The 7,088-nt window shown below is 49.9% G+C and overlaps 1 protein-coding gene across 1 annotated transcript in view; it reads left to right on the forward strand.

Annotated features, from left to right (window-relative positions):
- Window positions 1-2,255: 2,255 nt before the first annotated feature.
- The window catches only part of LRRK1 (leucine rich repeat kinase 1), a 103,126-nt gene continuing 98,293 nt past the window's right edge, over window positions 2,256-7,088 (forward strand). The window contains exon 1 of the mRNA XM_083184283.1: window positions 2,256-2,441. The gene's annotated coding sequence lies outside the window, so the exon portion shown is untranslated. The remainder of the gene's footprint in view (window positions 2,442-7,088) is intronic.

Here is a 7,088-nt window from a genome sequence, read left to right on the forward strand (position 1 = left end):
TTTTTAGATTCATTATCCGCTTTCCAGGCTTAAGCCACAGCACTCTCCTGGCATTGACGGACACTGTGGAAACTCTGGAAGCCATTTTGAGAGCTTCCTCCTCAGCCTCAAGCACATACTCCGCAGCTGCTTTAAGCTTCTCAGCAAGCAGCAACACACATGGATCAGCATGTAAACTTGTACACAGGTCATTGGCCCACACAATCATGGCCTTAGAGACCCAGGCTGATGCTATAAGCGGGCGTACAGTGAAGCCTACCCCCTCAAATATTGCCTTGAGGTTACCTTCCAGCTTTTTGTCTACGGGGTCTTTAAATGCTGCCCCCCCCTGGACAGGTAGCACCGTGGCTTTAGAAAGCCGAGCCACAGAAGCATCCACCACCGGAACTTTTTCCCAGAGGTCTGCATGAGCCTCAGGCATGGGGTATAGACCTAAGAATCTCTTAGGCATCTGCAGCCTTTTATCGGGCGTTTTCCAAGCCCCTTCCAATAGATCCTGTAAACCTTCATCCGCAGGGAAGGAAAAAGTCTCCTTACGCTGCCGTTTTAAAAACACTGTTTGCAGGAGTTTTATCCTCCACAGACAAATTCAAAGCCTGCTTAACAGCAGTAATCAAGTCCTCCACCCCTGAGGCTGAGGACTCTTCAGAATCATCACCCTGATCCCAGGGATGTCTGTGTACTCTCACTCCTCATCAGCAACAAGCAATGGCACTGAATAGGACCTTTTAGGGGTCCCCACAGTATCACCATCAAATCTGTCTAACAAATCCTTAAACCTGCTGATCCCCTTAGCAGTATCCTGCATGACCTTTAAGAAGCCAGGATCTGCCTGGGTCAGATACAAGGAGCCAGAGGACTGCTGAGATGATGACATAGGTCTCGGGGAAGCTACCAACACATCACTCAGTCTGTCCAGCAATTGCACTAAGGCATTAACAGACCTGCCAGGGCACTGGCCCACGCAGGTTCCGATTGCTCTACCCTCTGGGGTTCACTCCCCATGGGTCTCACAGCAGCGCAAGCAATACACAAGCCCCCTTGGCCATCTGCTCAGGGACAAAATTCAGTGTACAAACACTGCAAGCGCTCAATGCATTAAGGGCTCCCTCCCCCAAAGCCACAGACTGTTGCTCAGACATGATGTTCTACAAATAACACAGTCACAGCGCACACTGTACAGGCGTTTTATACGGAGCCAATGTACTCAGTCAATTATCTGTCTGAAGCCTTCAGAAGTGGGAAAACGATGCCCAGGAAATCCAATCACTCTGCCAGGATCTGTCAGCCAGCTCAGCTCCGCTGCAAGCGTTCCGAATGGCGCCAAAACAGAGTGAGGGAAGAGACCAAGTCCCTGCTGCTGCGGGGTCCGTGGCTTTTGGCGCCAACCACCACCAGACAAGCCGCTCCCACTGCAGGATCTCCAAGTTCCCGTGTCTCCCCCTCTGCTGGGGACCACTTGGAACATGCCTGTAACACACTGCTGTCCTCTCATATAGGAGCTCAGTGTGTAAGCTCCGCAGAAAATGGCCGCCGCCATCACGGAGCGCCTGTCCCCCATGATTCCCACCTAGCGTGAAGCCGGTTTCAGAGCGCTCCAGAGCCCAGGCAGCTTCTTAATAGAAGCTGTAAGCGCTGCACAGGGAGACCAGACAGCATCTCCCCCATGCACAGTGAGCTGACAGGACGCGCTTCTGTCAGCTCCTGCTGCGCTGTCAGTGTGAGGATTCAGTGAGAATCCTCACACTGTGCCTACCTAGCTAGTGTAAAAGTTAATAAAATAAAAAACTCCTAACTAACTCTAATCCTTCGGCTGCTCCGGCAGCCCTTTAGAATAGCACCCACTCCAGTGGGCACCTAACACGAACTGAGGAGTCTGGGATGCAGAAGGGAGGAGCCTACCCTCCAAAAGCTTTAGGATAGGTGCCTGGCTCCTACGGACCCTACTACATCCCAATGTTGAGCTGTGTCACCAGGACCATTGAAAGAGGAAATAAATTAATTTCAGCTTCCATTCCTCTCTTTCTATGCATACATACATACATACTGTATCATCATATCACTATATTTTGCAAATCATTTTATACTAGCACTAGCAGTCTATCCCACTCTAGACTGCTTTCCTCGCAAGCCCTAGACAATCACTGTCCACCAGTCACCAGAGGAATCTATACTATTGTATAACTTGCCTCCAGCAGCCACAGGGTCTGTGCTCACCACTATTTCTGCTATCACCGCCCTAGTAAGGAAGTCGCACAAGTCGCCCCTCCCCCTCCAGGATTGAGGAAGTATCAGAGACAGGACTCGGAGTCGGACACAAACCCAGACGATGGGTAGAAGAACGCCGCGGACAGAGAGCGGAGAGTGACTGGGGGAGACCGGCTGCCAGGGCTGGGACACCACAGCACGCTCACTGCTGCTAAGTGTCTCCCACGCGTGTAGTAAGTAACAGACTGTGGATGACAGCTCTGCTGCAAGCCTGTGCAGATGCTGGGGACATAGAGATATTTCTGTATAGTGGCATGTGCTGGGTAACAGTTACAAGGATTCTTTACGTTACTTTATTGTTTCATTGCAATTGATTGGGGCAGTGTGGTGGGAACGTAGTTGACAATAGCTTTCCTACTTGTTCATAACTTTTATATTGCAATCAGTTGCGTGTGTATCATTTGCATTACTGCCACGAGTGTATATAATGTATCAGATTTGCATTACTGCCACGAGTGTTATATAATGTATCAGACTGCTGCTGCCAAGTGTGAGCATACAGATGTTTGCATGCAGATACTGCCTCCCCTGTCACAGGGCACAACCTCCATCCATCCAAACTACAGGATTTATGTTATGTTCTTCTGTTTATTAATGTAGCACCTTAGCTAAGCATGCACAGTGTAATGCAAATGCATATGCTCAACATTGTCTCTATACAAGCTAGCTAGAATTATACAGTACGTAATGGCAAATGAAGATTTTCCATTGCTAGTTATGGCTTTTTTTAGATACAATAATGAAGGGGAAAGGGCATATTTCATGTGAGATCAAAGGGGCCAGTTTATTAAGGATTTATTTTAATATAATTATGTAGTTTCTGCACCATTTTACAAACTTGCACAGGAGCGCACCTCGAATTGCAATCGCAGGAAAATGACAAGCCATGTGACACTTTTCATGCGATCATTTGCTACAATTCGTCGGAATCACATGAAAAGTTCCCATATCGCACTAGTGAATGGGGACCTTAAGTATTGCTTTAGACCCTAGGTCCCAAACCATACATGTACCAAATCTTCTGATGGTGTACACCCCTTTCTGCCTACATAGGCATTATAGCAGAAGTATCTTAAAATACCTCTCCTGAAGCCTCCAACCGGCTTAAAAAACTGACACTCAGGGGTCATTCCAATTTGCCACGAAGGGTGCGAGTTGCCTTGGTGTTAAAACTTTGGTAGCAGCACTGCATATTGCACCCTCCGCGGCCTGCTCTGAGCCCTGCGAGCAGCTTTATGTGAATTCGGACTGCCTAAACTGTGGCTGTTGCCGCTCTAATTCACACCCGCAATATATTCGTGGTTAATTGGATTGACCACTCCATGCCAGTTTCTCAGGAGGAGGAGTCTTTTGGAAATGTGAAAGACTCCTCCAATGTGCCAATGATTTTACTCAAAAGGAAAGCAGGTAAAATGCTAACTCAAAAATGAAAGTCCGTTGCCTTAAGCCCCATACACTCTAGGCCAGGGATGGGAAACCTTCGGCCCTCCAGCTGTTGTTGAACTACACATCCCAGAATGCTTTGCTACAGTTTTAGCATGGCCAAATAGCAAAACTGTAGCAGCATGCTGGGAAGTGTAGTTCAGCAACAGCTGGAGGGCCAAATGTTCCCCATCCCTGCTCTAGACCAGGCATGTCCAAACTGTGGCATCCATCTGTTGTGAAACTACACATCCCAGCATGCCTTGCTATAGTTTTAGCATTCCCTAATAGCAAAACTGTGGCAAGGCATGATGGGACTTGTAGTTTCACAACATCTGGAGGGCCATAGATTGGACATGCCTGCACTAGGCGATATTGTGAACAATATTGTTCAGAAAGGGGCTTCTGAGCGATATTGTTCACTATCGTCTAGTGTTTACACTCAGTATCGTTAACGGTGCGCACTCCCATGTGTCGTTAGCGAGATTGATGCAGTTCAATTTGGCAATATAGTCAAGCGACCTGCATGTTTAGCGGGTCCTGGTGATGTCACTGATATTGGCGGGTGATATCGTTCAGCATGTATAAACAATTTCGACCACCCACGGCCGACATGGTTAACTATTAGGGATGGTAATGCCCCTTCAGGCATGTGACCCGGCAATTTCCCAGCATTTTGAGTGCCGGGTCATTTTGCCAGGTGCAGTCTGACCCTCTTTCACACATAGCAGCAAATTACCAGGTTAAAAACTGTCAACTTTGTAATTTGCTTAATTACATGGGTAATTTGTGTAGTGTGGATTTGTGTAGTGTGGATTTAAGACCCAGGAGGACCCTTTCACACTACACAAATTGCCGGGTAGAACTACTTCATCGGGTAATTTGCTGTTATGTCTGAAAGGGGTATTAATTGCAGTACTGCCACGATTATCATCTATATTTACGTCTAGAGTAGGGAAGCCAATCCCGGGGCATTTTTTCAATCCCGGGATTCGGGTTTGAAAAATGCTCGATCCCGGGATTGGCTTCCCTAATGAAAAACTGCCCGGCCGCCCTTCATATTTACGGTACTTACAATTGGGTGGGCGGGCAGGCGAGCGTGCAGAAATGTGCAGGGGCCGGGAGCGGGGTGGGCTGGTGTGCAGGTATGTCCAGGGGCCCTGTTGCTGGGTGGGCGGGCGTGCTGCTATGTCTGAGAGCGGGGTTGCTAGGCGGGCGGGTGTGCTTGTACGGTGAGGGCACGGAGCAGACGAGCCAGGTTGCTGGGTGGCTGTGCGTCCTGCGCAGCGTGAACATTTGACCTCGTCACGCTGCGCAGTGCTGGACTGTGCCGGGTATGGGAGAAGCCGGGCAGCGTCTGAGCTAGTGCTCAGACGCTGCACGGCATTAGACTGCGCATGCGCAGTCTAATCCCAAAATCCCGGGATTGGAATCTCCAATCCCGGGATTTAAATCCCGGCGTTTTGGGGGCCAAATCCGGGATCCCGCCAATCCCGATCCCGGGATTGGCCACCCTAGTCTAGAGTCTGATTGTGTGTGTCAGAAACACTGTCATCTGTTGGCTGAGAGTGAAACTACATCATTCTCTCACACATGTACACACACAGACGCAAGCTTTCGAAGCATTTGCTTCGAGTGGTCTTACTAGTTAATATATATTCCCCCTAAATGAACCTTTTTAGCTTGAATCTACTAAAAACAAGCAAACAAGCTCATAACTTTGGACCGATTCAGAGACTGATGGTTTTTTTTCTACGTATTTACTTTGTTAACCATTGGCCTTAAATATTGCTCAATTGATCAAATAGTAGATCTAGTACACCTTTTAAGTTTATTACTAGGTGATTCATCGCGCCCTACGGGCGCTCTTCACACCGTCGTAAGGGGCTGCGCCCCCTTAATTTGTGAACGTTTGTATATGAGAAATATGGTTAGAATTGTATGAAAGATGCCCTGTATTGCAACTTAGGTGTCCGCGAATCGCGGGAGGGGGGGTCGCGGAGGGTGCCGCAAATTGCAGGAGGGGGGTCGCGGGGGGTGCCGCGAATTGCAGGAGGGGGGGTTGTGGGGGGGTGGATGCTGCGAATCGCGGGAGGGGAGGGATTGCAGAGAATCGCGGGAGGGGGGTTGCGGGGTGGGTTGCCGCAAATCGCGGGAGGGGGGTTACGGCGAATCATGGTAGGGGGGGTCGCGGGGGGTGTGCCGTGAATCACGGGAGGGGGAGTCACGGGGTGGGGTGCCGAGAATCGCGAGGGTGTGTGTGTGTGCCGTTAATCGCGGGAGTGGGGGTTGCGGGGGGGGGGGGTGTGACGCGAATCGCCACAAGAAAAAAATCAACACAGAAAGGTCAACACATGTAAATGTTGACAGAAGTGTGGCACTTCATTGGTGTCCATGTCGACACATGACAATGAATATGAAAATATTCAAAAAATGAAAAAAAAAATTCAAAACTCATGTCAACCTTTTTCATTGTCGACCATAGCCATGTCAGTGTTTTCCATGTGCAATTTAATTCTGGAGCTGCCGCGAATCACGGGGGGTGCCGCGAATTGCGGGAGGGGGGGGGTCGCGGGGTTGGATGCCGTGAATCGTGGGAGGGCGGGGTTCACAGGGGTTCCGGTGGGGGGTTGCCGCGAATTGCGGGAGGTGGGGGGTCACGGGGGGTGCCGCGAATCGCGGGGGGGGGGGTTGCGGGGGGGTGTGACGCGAATCGCCACAAGAAAAAATCAACACAGAAAGGTCAACACATGTAAATGTTTGACAGAAGTGTGGCACTTCATTGGTGTCCATGTCGACACATGACAATGAATATGAAAACATTCAAAAAATGAAATAAATCTTCAAAAACTCATGTCAACCTTTTTCATTGTCGACCATAGCCGTGCCAGTGTTTTGCATGTGCCATTTAATCCTGGGGCTGCCGCGAATCGCGGGGGGTGCCGCGATTTGCGGGAGGGGGGGGGGGGTTGCGGGGGTGGTGCCGCGAATCGCGGGAGAGCGGGGTTCATGGGGGTTCCGGTGGGGGGTTGCCGCGAATTGCGGGAGGGGGGGGGTCGCAAGGGGGTGCCGGGGTGCCGCGAATCACCGGAGGGGGGTTGCGGGGGGTGTGACGCGAATCGCCACAAGAAAAAAATCAACACAGAAAGGTCAACACATGTAAATGTTGACATAAGTGTGGCACTTCATTGGTGTCCATGTCGACACATGAGAATGAATATGAAACATTCAAAAAATGAAAAAAAAAAAAACTTCAAAAACTCATGTCAACCTTTTTCATTGTCGACCATAGCCATGTCAGTGTTTTCCATGTGCAATTTAATTCTGGAGCTGCCGCGAATCGCGGGGGGTGCCGCAAATTGCAGGAGGGGGGGTCGCGGGGGTGGGTGCCGCGAATA

Source organism: Crinia signifera, chromosome 4 (assembly GCF_055691185.1).
Source record: "Crinia signifera chromosome 4, ASM5569118v1, whole genome shotgun sequence".
In the NCBI taxonomy this organism is placed as follows: domain Eukaryota; kingdom Metazoa; phylum Chordata; class Amphibia; order Anura; family Myobatrachidae; genus Crinia; species Crinia signifera.